Consider the following 15,368-nt stretch of genomic DNA (forward strand, 5'->3'; position numbering starts at 1 on the left):
CCCTGTGGCTTCCTCTGAGATTGTAGGGGCCCCTCACCTTTCAGTCCAACCCTTGGCAGGGGGGAGGGGATCCCCCCCCCCCACCCTGGCCACTTTCAGGATGGTGAAGAGGCTCAGGAATCAAGGCAGGATGGCACGGGCTACCCAGACCTGAGTGCTGGTGTCTGGCTTGGGCAACGGTGACATTTTAGGATGGGCACCTGCTGTCCCCCAATGGAGAGCAATGATGAGAATTCACGGAATTGCTTCCAGTAGTTGAAACCGTTCCAGGTGAGGGGAGGTGGTAAAATGGGTCCTGACCCTTTGAAAGTGATCTTCCAAGCATGCCAACTAGATCGAAATGTTGCTCTGCCTAAAGCTGTCAGGATTTGGTTTCATAGATGAAAAATCCCATCGGTGTTTTATGACCTACAACTTCATCCCCCACCCTCTTCCCCTAGCCTATGGTGCTCTAACCACGGTGGTCATCTTTCTTCTTCTCTAACATTCCACTGAAATCCTTCCCACCTCAGGACCTTTGCACCTGACAGTGCCTCCCCCTGGAGCGCTGATCCCCCTAGACCTGCCTATGGTCTCATTTCTCATGTCACCTCCTCAAAGGGACTTTTGACTTTTAATGGAGTGACCTTCTCCTTCCCACACTCTTCTGTTACTGCTTTCCTTTGTCCTGTTCACTGTGTGACCATAGCTTACTTGTATTCTTTTCTTTTCTTTTCTTTTCTTTTTGAGATTTTGTTTACTTATTCATGAGCAATGCAGAGACACAGGCAGAGGGAGAAGCAGGCTCCCTGCGGGGAGCTTGATTTGGGACTCAATCCTGAAATCCCAGGATCACCACCTGAGCCTAAGGCAGATGCTCAACCACTGAGCCCCCCAGGTGTCCCACTAACTCATATTCTTGTTTATTTTCTGCCTTGTCCCAGTGGACTACAAATTCCAGGAAAGCAGGGGCCTTGTCTCTTTTGCTCCCGCATGGTATCTCCAAGTGCCTGGAACAGTGTGGCACATAGTTGGAGCTCAGTAGAATGTTTCCCAAACGAAAGTCTGTTGACAATGTCCTAAATTCCTGCAGCTTCCTCTGCAACAGGACAGAGCCAGACCAGGGCAGCACATCCCACATCCTGCCTGGGCCCTGACCTATACTGACTGACTGCAAAAGACCCTGTTATGTCCATCTCCCCACATATTTCTAGAGAGGGAAACATAGGCAGGGATATATGCTACTAAAACGGATGGGGCACATCCTAGGGTAACGCAGAAGGGGACAGCATATGTCATGTGAGAAAGTGTATTCCATAGTGAAGTATACTTATGGCTTTGGAAAACGAGATTTTAAAATAACGATTTTTTTTTCTCTGAAAATAAAGCTGGACAAAATCTTGTTGGCCAAGAGAGCAAAACATGAGTTATCTCTCACAGCTGTGTTAAGCCAGGGGCTCTTGGAGCTGGGTGGGAGGATGTGCAGTCCAGGAAACTTTTCATTGTAGGAAAATGCTAGGACGCTGGGCATTTATGCACTTTCTGAGGAAGCTTCTATAGGTGTATCATGTTCTCTAGGATGCCCCAAAAACATCAAAAAAGACACATCCCCAGAAAAAAAGTAATTGAATGAGCAGTTAGTTCCCGATCAAAATCTTTGCTGGTCAGAGGTGGAAAATACTACTCATGGTACAAGGAAGCAGCAGGGAGTGGAGGTAGAGAGGGTAATGAGCTCTAATGAAAAAGAATGAATCCTGTGGCCTTGCCTTTCAGATCTCATAGACCATAGGTATCCTGACTCATTTGGCAAACATTCCTCGAACATCTACCGTATGCGTGTACCCAGCTCTGTGCTGGGTATTGAGAATCAGAGGGGAGTCCCTACTACACACACACATGGTCTATTGAACGATGGACACATACACCGACGGTTGCAGGGCCATGTGGCAGGTGCGACAAAGGGGGCTGTATGCCTGTATGCCAGACAAATGGGCCATAAAAAAAAAGGTATAAACAAGACTGGGGAGCATAGAATAACTTCACAGACATGACACTGACCTGCATCTGAAAGGATGCAGGAAGGTTCAACAAGAGGAAAGCATCCCAGGAAGGTGGAACAGCACGTGTAAGGGTAGAGAGTGGTGAAAAAGTGTGGCAGGTGCTGTGTGATCAGGAGGAGAAGATCAAGGGGCAGGAAATGGGGCTATTTGTAAGGCTGGAGCAGGTTAGGTCCCCGTAAAGGAGATCCTACCCTTCATGCTTATAAACCAGGGGAATGATTTGACTGACTTCCCATTTTAGGAGAGACCTCTCTAGTAGCAGCAAGAAGGTAAGTTTGGAAAGTTTGAGGCTGGAGGGAGGGAGACCGGTTAGAAGGCTGTTGAAATCATGCAGGGGATAGAGAATGAGGACCTGGGTAAGGAGTGGTGCAGAGAAAATGCCACTCATAGCACCAGCAACCTGAAGATGCAGCGGGTGGGTCTCATGGCTTTGAGTTCACCCAAGCAGGCGTCAGGACCCTGCAGATTTTCAGAAATAGAAGCAGCCCCTTAAAACCTCCTACACCTTGGAGAGCTTTTCATCCTACCCCACGCTGCCTCTCTCAGCACCCTTCTTCTCCTTCCTCCTATTTCTGTGATCTTCCACCAAGTCCTTTGATGTGAATTAAGGGAAAGAGATCAGCCCATGCTGACCACATGGGCCAAAGCCAAGGGAACAATGCTTGTGAAGGTCTGCCCTGAATGTGTGGTCTTGTCCCTCTGAATGGTTGGCCTCTTTTTTCAGCTCATGGCTTTCGGATCCATTTCTTGGACCTGACTGTTCAGTGCTGACACCTGTAGGCAGTGACCCCTAGCTGAGCCCAGATCCCTGATGGTGACCTCTCTTGTACTCTCATGGTAGCCACGAGGTAGGGCCCTAGGTCCCAGTACTGCACAACCCTTGGTGGTAGTCACCCCCCAGAGGCCGGATCTGCCCTTTGCTGACAGTATCCTGTTCCAGACCTTCCCTTCCCCAGCATCCAAGGGATGTGCCCCACATGGCCCAGCACTTGCTTACTTCCACGTCTGTCTTGCCCACTCTCACATTTCTCTGAATTCTCAGCGCCTCCTCAGCTAGGGGAGGCATGTGACAGGTATCTCCTGAATGAAAGCTGGAGGGTCTATCTTGTTCCTCAAGGCAGAAGGAGGAGGGGAAGAGATTCAGGCCAGAAGGTGAGGTTTGAGGCCAGGCATCCACCAAACCTGCTCATTCCCAGACCTCCTTTCCCTCACCTCTAAAATGATGATCTGTAAAGTTCCTTTTCCCTCCCACATTCTGCAAGCCCAGCCCCCGTCTGATAAACTAATTTGTGTCCAGCTGTTAATGGCTTAATGTGTTTCCCAGATAACGTATTCCAGTTTAACAGGGGTCTTCCACTCTTTGAGCCAAAGCAGTGACGAATGGGGAAAGTTCAGACGCTGCGGGGGCCCGCCCCGGGGAACATCAGACGGAATGGGCTCTCTAGAATGCCCCAAACGAACGTGGGCTGATCCCTTTCCGCCCACACGAGAGGCTCACTGTGGACAGTTGTCTGCTTTTACATGGCACAAGGATGACAAAGGAAAGACCAGGAACAGTGTGCCACCTCAGAGGGAGGAAATACTCTAATAGCTTACCATAGGGAGCCCATGATATTTTTTTCCCCAAATAACTGGGCATGAGTAGTAAAATAGCACAGAAGAGTTTAGCATCCTCTGTCAAGGGAAAATCCTAGACCTATTAGCGGCTATTTATCAAGCAGCGCACAGGGCACCTTTCACTTACTCATCACAGCAATGCTAAGAGAAGTGATTTTTCTCATTTTGCAGACACAGGCTCAGAGAAGGAGAGTGACTGGCTCTGTTCAATCAGCTCCAAAACCACCAAACAGGAGCATCCCTGGGGGGGGGGGGGGGGGGAGGCCTGCCCCTATTGTCATACTATACACAGGAAAGGAAGTCTCAGAAATGCCATCCCCGGGAGGATGAAGACAATCTGCAAACAGACATTTTGGCAAGTGGCTTTCAGGATTATTTTAAGTCTCCTTCCCTTTCTGGGAGGGCCTGGAGCGGCTGGATACGGAGGAAGATATATAAAAGTGCAAATAAAAGACTCCTGGAAGTACACAGCTGGCAGGCCTTTTAGGAATTGGGAGTCAGATTTAAGCAAAGCACTAATCCTTCCTGGAGAAGAAAGCTGGGACAAGGAGGGTGAGCCCGGGAGGTGCCATCTCCCCTCTGGCAGCCTTGGAGGCGAGTGAGCCTCCCCGGCCAAAAGGTCACTGGGAACACTGGGGTCTGCAGGGGGTCCCAGGCGATTGGAGAGTTTGAAAGTAAGATGTATGGCTCTCGGGAGGGCAGACACAATGTCACACTGACAAGCCCGCAAAATGAATGAATCCGCCCCTAGAAAGGGCTGGGCTGGGCTGGCAAAGGATTTCTCTCCCTCCCCCACCCGTTTTCTTTTTTCCTTCGGATAAAGAATTATGTAAAGGCATCTCGCCTCCAGTGTGTTCCCTGGACGGGGTTGAATGTGTTGCTTTCTGGCTCCCCCCACCCACAATGCACTTTCTTCCCTCCAGTGATGGGGGTCAGTGTCTGAGGGGCACAGGGTCTCCTGTCCCTATGGGCTGCTCACTCTCCCTTGCACACCTTTGTTCAGACTGTTCCCCGTGCATGGAGATGCTCTTCCCTCCATTCTCTACTAAATGATATTGTGCAGGTCTGTCGGGTCCAAAGCAAAATTAACTTAGTTGGTGAACTTGTCTTGGATCCCTCCCCTTTGAGAACTCCCCCTCTCCTCTGGGGTTTCCAGCTCTTTGTTTCTCGGCCTTCTTGCCAGCCTTTGTAATCCTCTGGCGGGGGTGAGGGGGTACACTCATCATTGGCTGTTAGATGCGTTAGTATTGATATGCGTATTATTACTACTGAATTACAAATCGCTTAGGAACAGGCACTCTGTCTTATTCATCCTTGTACACTCAGAATAGTGTTTGGCTTAGTGTTGGTATTATCTTTTTTTTTTTAAAGATTTTATTTATTCATGAGAGACACAGAGAGAGAGAGAGAGAGAGAGGCAGAGACACAGGCAGAGGGAGAAGCAGGCTCCATGCAGGGAGCCCGACGTGGGACTCAATCCTGGGTCCCCAGGATCATGCCCTGAGCCAAAGGCAGGCGCTAAACTGCTGAGCCACCCAGGGATCCCAAGTGTTGGTATTATCAACCGGAGTGAATATATTCAGAAGGTCAGGACTATAGGGGGCTTAAAGTTCATCCAATCCTGCCTCCAACCCCCCATTATTGTCCAGGAAAATCCAGGTCCCCTCTATGGAACACCTTCCACTGTACTGTGTGAAATGCACTGAAAAGAAACCCGACGGAACTGGGAAGCTGGAGACAGGGCAGGATGGCATCTCGGGGAGGCTCTCAGAAATCCATGGTGACCCCGCCAGGCTAAAGATTCACTTGCTCGCTGGGCATCTGGAGACCGCACATTTCCTCGTAAGCATTACTAGAGGAAGAGCTTCTGGAGAGTGAGGATTAGGCCTTATTTGTCTCCACAGCCTCCCAAACACTGCTGACCACAGAAGGAGCTCAGGGTAAAAAATAAGTTTCAGGGACAATGAATGCTTAAAGACCAACTTTAAAGCTCTGGGGTAAGAGGCTTTCGACTTATACAAAGCAGCCCGACTGGTCCCAAGCAGCCTAGGACACGGTTTGGAAGAGCAGCCGTGCTTCTCCCTCCCCGGATCCCAGGGTTGCCAGGTGCCCCTGGTATTTATTTGCTCTATTCAACATCCTAGGCCCGGGGGCTCCTCCTCCAGCCCCCTCCACTCCCGCTACTTCAGTGAAGCAGATAAGGGTGGAAATTGTGCAATCTCTGGGTGACCTCTGACCCCCCTTTGAAGGGCCTCCCTGCTGCCAGGCCTCCCTCCTCCCTCATCCTCCTACCCTCTGAGCCCAGCTCCTGCTCTGACCCACTGCTCTGACCCACGAGGTGTGTTCTGGAGGTTACCTAAAGACCTATTTAGGCTTCTCCAGGCCTCTCAGTTAGGCCAGGGGTTCACGTGAGGTGAAGTAAAACTGTTCAAAGCAATAATAATAATAATAGTAAAATAACAAATGTTTTCAAAGATTCCACCACCGAACTATGGGCACAGAGACATGGGGAGCTTTTGTCAAAACACTTAAGAAAGATAAATGGCTTCTAATTTTTGTCTTCTGTTCTGGTTTTGCGACCGAATGATTCAGAGATGGGGTCTGGAAGGGAGTCGTCCTCCAACTCTCCCCGGGCTGCGCGTCGGTTTGTTTTGTTTTCAGTGGTTGCGGTTTGGTGGGGGAGAGGGTGGTGTGGTTTTGTTTACTTTATTGTCCCTGTGGGATCAGCCCTTTCATCCTGGGCCAGTCCTGGTCACCAGGGATGACGGTTAGCTTAGCCTTAGCCGCGTAAGAGGCAGCGTCTTTCCCCAGGGGCTGCGCTCTCCGCTGCCCGGGCACCGTGGAGGAACTCAGCGCCTCCCTCATAAACCTGTAGGAAAGGCCACTGCTTTCTTTATTGTGTGGTTTGTGTGTGTGTGTGTGTGTGTGTGTGTGTGTGTGTGTGTGTGTGTTTAAGGCCACTGCTTTCATGACTGAGAGATGAAAGGAACACACATGCCCTCCAAGTGGGTTAAATATTATTCCCCGATGGGGGCTCTGGAGGCCAGCTTTTCCCTTGGAACAAAAGCCGCAGGTAAATTGATTCCGCTTTTGTTAGGCATCCTGATCTCACAGGAGATTGCCACACACACACACACACACACACACACACACCCCTCTGAGGGCCTCCTCCCTCTCCCCCACCCCTGGGCCCAGGACAGGGCACCCTGATGATTACCCCAGGGAGGGGGGGTAGGCTCTGGACTGGCCCTGGGGGTCTGGCACACAGGGCAGGAGATGAGGGTAAACAGGAGGAAACAGATGCCTGAGATGCGCCGGCCCAGACGGTGTGTGCAGACAACCCCCCTCTATTCCAAAGTCAACAAGGACAACCCGGGAAATCCCAGAATGAGGGCACCATTGTTTAGCAAAGGAAAACTCTCAGCACTGCTGATGACTGGCTTCTGGCTCCCGAGCAGGCCCATGACACTGCCACCCTTGATCACTGGGCCTCGGCACTTCTGGGCACCTCCCAGACCCCAGAGCACCACCCTGAGAGCGATGCTTCCTCCCTGCGCAGCTCCAGTCGCACGGGGATGCGGGGGACTCACGGTGGCCTAAGTTTATGTCTGTCAAAGCGCTTCCACAGCCCCCGCCCAGGTGGTTGTTCTTAGAACCATTCTGTGAGCGGGGCTGGTTGGCTGGCGTGATCCCATTCTGCGAGGCGCACACTGAGGCACAGAGAGGCTTAGTGAGCAGGCCAAGGTGAGTCTCAGGCCTACGGGCTCCGACGTAAACACCCGCCCCCTCCGTGGGTTCTCAAGACAAGTGGGCTTCACGGGGTATTCGTATCATTAACCAAAGTAACAGCAGCAACAATAGCGGATACTTGCAGAAGCCAGTCTTCTGCGTCGGGTGCCATTCTGAGACGTCTGCGTGTGGCATCTCATTGGATCATCATAGTAACCTTATGACACAGGTGTGAAGATCACATTTCACAGAGGGGAAACCAGGCCCACAAAAGTTCAATCACTTGCCCGAGGTCACAGAGTCAGCAGGTGACACTGCTTGGATTCGAACACCGTCTAGCGAAGAATCTACGTTCTTAACCTGTGTTGTCCCGTCTCTCTGTATAGTGACGTCGTAACCACAAGGTGGGCCCAAGGTCAAAAGTAAAATAAATACACTTCACCGAAAGGGTTAATAGGTGCCATGCCCAGTTAGTGGGTTTTGGGGAAGGGGGGAGGTTTGTTTGTTTGTTTGTTTGTTTGTTTGTTTTTTGCTTATTTTTTATTTTTAATGATTGTGGCCACTACAAATAAACTTCCATCAAATGGAGGAATTCTTTACCAGATCATGCAATTGTAGAGGGTATTTTCCACAGCCCTGTGGCCCGGGTCAAGTCGTAAACCTCTCTGCGTCTTCAGCCTCCTCTTTGTAAAATAGGCATGGTCATGCTCACCTCTTAGGATTATTTTGAAAATCAGGTGAGATATTATACATGAAGGCCCCTGAAAAATCGTAAATTCCTAGAACTGGTTTCCCCAAATTAATGGATGGGAAACAAACTTGAGGATGTTCAACAGCCTTACTGTTGCTGTGTCTTAACTGTAGGACATTCGGGAAGCTTCCTTAAGCTAGTGAGCACCCTGGAGCTCTAAGCAGGCAGTTGGAAATGGAGTATTTCCCAAGTTTATTTGACTGCAGAACCCTTTGGGTAGAGCTATTACCCCCAGGAACCCACTTCAGGGGCAGCACCCCACAAGGCTGAACCTGGCATGAATTTTCCCTGCAGGTCTCCCTCTTTGGCAACATTCAAAGCAGCCTGAGTCCATCTGAAGCCACCCCTAGATTTGTTCACTTAATTTTGAGACCCTGCAGCAGGAGACTCAAGCCCACACTCCTGTCATTACAACTATCAGGCCAAAGACCACAGGATATGAGTGATGAGACAATGGGGGCCTTGGGGCTCCAACAGAAACATGACAAGAGAACTCAGATGACCCCACCCCTGTGTCCTACACACAATCTGGTTTCTATCAGGCAGGCTTTATGCAGAGTCACACTGAAAGCCAGTCATTCAGAATGTGTGGCTGGCCCCTGACACAAAACCGAGATTTGAAGGATGGCCTTAGTGATAATGAATCCTCATCCTTGCAGCATGGAGCAGATGGTAAGGAATAACAATGGGATGGGCCCTACACCGGGGGCACAGTGGGAGGAGGATGTGTGCCTTTGCTCCGACACCACTGTCCTACAGAGGTAGACGTAGAGTGTCTGAAATAGCCATCATCTTATTCTGATAATAAGAATTGCTAATATTTATTATTTGGATACTTGGCATGTCCCAGACACCAAGCTATGTATATAAATCACCATCATCAATCCTCACAACAGACCTCTGCAAGTAGTACCATCACCAGTATCCAGAGCAGGTAACAGAAGCACAGAGATGTTAGGGAAATTACCTATGGTCGCACAGCTCATAAATGGTGGGATTCCAACAGGGGTCATCTGAACCCGTAGCCTTGTACCCGGGTCATGGGCCTTAGAGATCTTCTGGAGCGGTGGCTCTCAAAGTGCAGAACCCGGACCTACAGCATCAATGACACCTGGGAACTTGTTACATAGGCAAATTCTTGGGCACCACCACGGAACTACTGAAGGAGACTCTGGTAGGACCCCGCGGTCTGTGCTTTGTTGCTGTTGTTTCATTAGGCCTGTAGCTCATTCTGATGCCCACTAAAGATTGAGAACCACTGCTCCAGGAGAAACAGCTTTGTACCCAGGCAGAGGCATCGCGTCACTTGAGAAAGCCCCAGAATGAGTCACCTGGCCCACTCTCCAGGAGCGTCACCCAGCAACAAGCAGGGCACAGAAGGGCAGGGTGTGGGGCCAGTAGTTATCCCAGGAGGAAAAAGTAATAGTGAGGCCCGGCAGTCGCAGGGCAGGAGGGCTGACACAGAACCAGGAGGGAGAGCGGAGGTCCAGTGAGAAGGTGGGAGAGGCCAACCTGATGCACGTCTGCACTGCATATGCCAGGCCGTTCCCATCCCACGTCCCCTGCCCCTTTTCAGGGCCACAGGTTTATAGAGGGCTGGGCAGGCCTCTCCCTACCAGTGCACACACTCCTACTTTAGCAAGGCCCCTGCCAAGAGGGTCTCCTGCCTCTGCCTGAACCCCTGCAGTGACCAAGAGCTCAGTGGCCCCAGGGCAGTTCTTTTTCCTTCTGTGGGGATTTCTGGTTCTTTCAATAATTCCTCTTCTACCTGTTTTCATGTCCTTTCACAGTCCCAGTCCATCTGAAAAGGCTCCTGAGGTATTCTCAGGGAGGGATGCCCAGAAGCCCCTATGGACCATTCTCCGTTGGCTGGACTCCACAAAGTCCAAGGAATGGCATGACATCAGGCAAGCTGAGCAAACGGCCCTGGGCTGCCCGCCTGGCCACACTGTCTGGAACGAGGGGCCCGGGGAAGGGGACGCTGACTGCCTTTCCTTCTCTTCTTCCTGCTGAGGGCATGGAAAGCACCAGCTGTCCTTCAGAGATTTCCTAGAGGAAGCAGAGGCAGGGAGGCAATGTTTCTCCAAGACCCACTCACTGTGCAGCGAGGGAGGCCCATCCTGGATGGAGAAGTACTCCCCCCACGCGCCCACTCAGCAGAATCCGGGGGAGCCCCTGCTCCCTGGCATCTGCCCCTCCTCCTTCCGAGGATTGGCAGGGCTCCACCATTTCCACTGGAACCCTTGGCTCTTGGAGGGGGTAAACATCAGGACCCGCATTCTCTCCGCAGTTGGCAGGGATTGACCTCTCTGCAAGGAAGAGATAGTGATGGGTCTATTTTCCCTGGACAGACTTGTGGTTATCTTCCCGGAGAAAGCCAAGAGGGTGGCGGGGGGTGGGGGTGGGCTGCTGGGTTGGGAGCCCGGAGATCTGGGTTACAGGCCCTCAAGGTTCTGGTGCATACTCCCAGGGCATCCTCCAGAGACCCAACTGCTTAAATTCAGAGTCTCGTCCCCCTGGTTCACGGTGTGACCTGGGGCAAGTTATTTAACTTCTTTGCATCTGAGGACCTCGTCTCTTCATGGAAATGATAACAGTGCCAGTGTCTCAACAGCGAGGCCCATGTGACACATGCATGTGGTAGCTGGCACCTGGTCCATGCTCATTGGCTGTTAGCTGCTGCTCTTGGCATACCGCTCTCTACAACTTGGTTAGGGATCAAGTTATACATGACTAGAGCCTTTCTAGCTTCACAAAGACTTTATTCTCTTGTTTGATTCCAATAACTCATGAGATGGCAACGTCAAGATGTACCATTACCACTGTGTACCTGAAAATACTGAAGCCCAGGAAGGTCAAGTGACTAGTCCAAGGTCACACAGCAGACCCATCGACAGATCCCAGACCATCGGACCTTCTGCCTTGGGCTCCTGAGACGTGGCTAGACAGTTTGATTTATCCTACCAGGTGTTTCCGCTCATATTATACAGCGGTCTTATTTTCTAAATCAAGGGTTAGACTTGTGGTCTTGGACATAAAACCCCCCCATCTGAACAGTACACAGGCTCCCCTATCCTGCACCTCCTACTTTCTATCCTAAAGGGTGTCCAAGGAAGACATTCCTCTCTCTCTTCACCCCCAGACCCAGCTCCTGGGCCAGGACTCTCTAGGCCCTGCCTATGTAAGTTTACAGCCAGGCACACTGCCCAATCTGAGGCTCACTGACTGTGAACTAGACCTTGAAGGTGCACACCACCAAGCCCTCCTGGAGACCTCCACAGGATGCCCCATGCAGTGCACCTCCTGAGCAGCCTCCTGCAATGCCCCCAGGATGGGGCCCAGACTCTCTTTTGCAATGACACCCATCCAAGCCCATTTCTCCTAAGGTTTCTATGCTGGAGCACAGCGGCGGGGGGTGGGGGGTGGTATAGAAGAAAAGTATACCTGGCTGCTCCAGATGCACCCCTCTAGCTTGCCAATCCCACAGCCCCAAGAAGGAGATTCTGGGAGATTTGTGCCTAGGGCTGGGAGTCACCAGGTTCTCTTCAGTGGCTCCAGAAATACCAGATTTTTTCCACCATGTCCCATCTGGGCCCAATAAGCACCATCCCTACCGTGTCTCCACTAAGTGGTTTGTAGGCTGTCTTGGTGGTGTGTCCCTGGGAAGAACAATTTATCTCCATGCTCTTCCTCTGACTCTATGAGATGCTTCTCTCCCTCAAGAGAAATCAGGCACGGGCTCCACGAAGCACTTATCACCCAGGGACGCTCCAGTGACATCAGTTGCTGAGACCTGGGCAGTTCCCCTCACCTTGGAGCCTGGCTTTGCTCCCCTTCCTCCCCCCTGCGCCTCCCCACACCCATGTTCACACTTGGATTCATCCTGCAGACCCCAACGGCACGTGGAAGTGGGTTCTCATGGTCCCCACTGTCACTCAGAGCGCAGCGTGGTGCTGTTACCAGACAGCCAACGGGGCTGAGAATTTATAAAGAGGGCCGCCTCGTTGCAGATGAGTGGTATTGCAGGGGCTGAAAACGAGCCCCAGGACGGAATTGTTCTTACATTTATTAATGCATGCAGCAAATATTTTTTGAGCGGCCACTAAGTGCCCCATTCTTTTCTGGGCATCGGGGAGACAGAGTGTTGAACAGGACAGAGGTGATTACACACAAGGGCCGCAAAAGTGACAGGCAAGTAAACATATAGTAAGTACTTCCAGAAGAATAGCCAGGTGAGGGACAGCATGTGCCTGGGGTTGGGGTGGGGGGCGAGAGCTGTAGGAAGTCAGCTCAGAGAGGCTTCCCCAGGAGGCACCTACCAGCAGAGATGCAAATGAAGGAAGGGAGTCTGTGGCAGACCTGAGCCACAGCATCAGGGGCAGAGGGACAGGAGGGCAGGCCCCCCAAGGAGAACGCAGCAGGTGCTCAGGGACAGCAGGAAGGCCCCTGAGGCTGGAGCACAGCGAGCAGGGCAGAGGCTGAGGGCAGGCGAGCTGGAGAGGAGTCCCCGGCAGCGCACGAAGCGCAAGAGTCCGCAAACCAGGGACCAGGCGCGCTCCACGGCCCCTGAGCTAGCAACAGCGCCTGCGTTTTGAAAGGGTCAGAAGAAGAAGGAAACAGAGATGGAGACGGAAATGAAGACAAAGAAGGAGAAGATGATGGCGGTGCGACAGACTTCTAGGTGGCCGGCAAGACCTGAACCGCTTATGGCCTGGCCCTTTCCAGAAGAGGTCGGCTTATGCCCCAGACAGAGCCCCGAGGACAGTGAGCCACCTGGCTCTTCCTGAGCAAGGAGGTGGCACAGCCCAAGGGGTGCGTGTCAGCGCTCACTCGGGCTCCCCCGTGGAGAGCTGGCTGGGGGATCGGGGTGCCGGGTGCAGTAGGTAGTGAGAGGCCAGTGGCTTTGTCTGGCATGGGGGGCAGTGGCTGTCAAAAGAAGGGGCTGGTGGGGACCCCTGAGTGGCTCGGCGGTTTGGCACCTGCCTTCAGCCCAGGGTGTGATCCTGGAGACCCAGGATCGATTCCCGCATCAGGCTCCCTGCATGGAGATGCTTCTCCTCCCTCTGCCTGTGTCTCTGCCTCTCTCTCTCTCTCTCTCTCTCTCTCTCTCTCTCTCTCTGTCTCTCATGAAGAAATAAATACAATCTTTAAGAAAAAAACAAACAAACCAAAGAAGAGGCTAATTTTGAGACCGATCAGCATTGCTGTCACACTGGGTATAGGTCGTGATGGAAAGAGGAGCAAAGGAGGACTCTCAGGATTTGAGGATTGAGGTGGAACCCCTAGGGGAGCGTTGGCCCCATTTACCCAAGTGCAGGACACTAGGGGAGGAGTGGCTGGTGGGATGGGTTTGAGGAATCAAGAGTTCTCCTTTGGCCACAATCGGGTTGAGATGATGATTCGACATCAAAGTGCAGACATTCGCATATACATTTATATATACACGCACGTGCAAAAGGCACGCACATATACCGTAAAGGATGACGACGTCACTGATGCTATTGGGAATACAAAGAAGATAAGAATGTGTGGAAGACTTACTGTGACGCGTGAAGGATTTGATACTCATTCCCATGACAATCTGTAAGGAAAAGTCTCTCCACTTGTCTCTCCCACTTTACTGATGAGAAACCTGGGGCTGGAATAGGTTGAGCAATGTTCCCAAAGTTGCACAGGGAGCTGGGTAGCGGGGGTGCTGGGAGATGCAGCCAGGAGTCCCCGTTCCTAACCCCACATCTACCAAACAGAACAGCACATCCGAGCCCACTCAGGGGTGCAGCCTTCCTTTCTTGGTGCCTGTGTTTAGGCATTTTTATTATGGACAAATTGAGCTCTCCCAGTTTCCCGGAACGGACTCTACAGACCAGACATAATAAAATGTGCTCGTTTCCTACCTCTGAATTTAGCAAAATGGAATAAACACATTTTTATTACAATATTTTTTCTTATTTGGTCATTTTTGTTTGCTTTTAAAAAGATTTTATTTATTTATTCATGAGAGGCACACAGAGAGAGGCAGAGACACAGACAGAGGGAGAAGCAGGCTCCCTGCGGGGAACCCAGTGTAGGACTCGATCCGAGGACCCCGGGATCACGACCTGAGCTGAAGGCAGATGCTCAACCACTGAGCCACCCAGGGGTCCCATTATTCGGTCCTTTTTAAATGATGAAGTGACACATGCTTATTAATTGAAATTAAAAATATGGAAAAATTGGAAGGGAGGAAATTAGTAATATCCCCAACCCTTAAATAAAGCCATGATTGAATATTCCTGGGGCTTCTTAGAGGCTGCACTTGACCACTATATAGTTAGCAAATTAGTTTCTGGGGTTCAGGACTGTGGGCTCAGAAAGAGAAGAGGACCCTGAAGGAACCAACACACTACAGGGCAGGGGAGCCAGGTAAGAATAAAAATGCCTGCCTTTTATGAAAACAACATGTAGGTGTGTGCCAAGAATTGTGCCACGTGCTCTAACTGCATGACCTCCTTTAATTCTCACACCCCACTTTACAGTTGAAGAAACTGAGGCTTTTGTCACCCCCAAGCAGCAGACTTGAGAGGTTAACCTTGGGTTCATGAATCCCACAGCAGGAGCTCTTCAATCTCGTGTCATTCTACGTCTAGAGAACAAGACATAGAAGGCTAAGATAAATCTTGCTTTTTTTTTTTTTCCACCCAAGGTTTTTGTGTAATTTTAGAATTTACATCAACTTTGGATTCAGCTAATACATGCCATCACATTGCTGACCTCGACAAATATTTCTTGAACAACAACAACAACAAAAAAAAAACAAACCCTAAAATCTGATTAAATCCAGAACAAAATGAAGAAGAGGAAGACAGAGTGAAGCGGGGCAACCCAGAACAGACTAATTGATTCAACCATTCAATGAGTATTTATTGAGTATCTACTATGGGTCAAGCACTGAGCTAGACACTGGGGACCCATGGTGGACACGACGGACTAAAATCCTGGCCTCGTGGTGGGTTGTAGTGGATGGATCACCAGGGTTGGTGGCTCAGTTGGTGAAGCATTTGCCTTTGGCTCGGGTCATGATCCTGGGGTCCTAGGATCGAGCCCCACGTCGGGCTCCCTGCTCAGTGGGGAGTCTGCTTCTCCCTCTCCCTCTCCCTCTGCCTCCCACTCTTGCTCCCCTCTTGTGCTCTCTCTCAAATAAATAAATAAAATCTTTAAAAATCAATCAATCAATTTGGGGAAGTACTCAGAGC

The 15,368-nt window shown here is 51.0% G+C and overlaps 1 protein-coding gene and 1 non-coding gene across 4 annotated transcripts in view; both read right to left on the bottom strand.

The window, feature by feature from the left end:
* NAV2 (neuron navigator 2) overlaps window positions 1–15,368 on the bottom strand; it is a 396,930-nt gene that overhangs the window by 333,334 nt on the left and 48,228 nt on the right. The gene's annotated exons all lie outside the window — the stretch shown is intronic.
* On the bottom strand, window positions 14,816–14,887 carry LOC121476739. Its single transcript, XR_005984024.1, has one exon. It is a non-coding gene; the product is annotated as a small nucleolar RNA SNORD45 (small nucleolar RNA).

The sequence above is a fragment of the Vulpes lagopus genome, chromosome 15 (genome assembly GCF_018345385.1).
Source record: "Vulpes lagopus strain Blue_001 chromosome 15, ASM1834538v1, whole genome shotgun sequence".
Lineage (NCBI taxonomy): Eukaryota > Metazoa > Chordata > Mammalia > Carnivora > Canidae > Vulpes > Vulpes lagopus.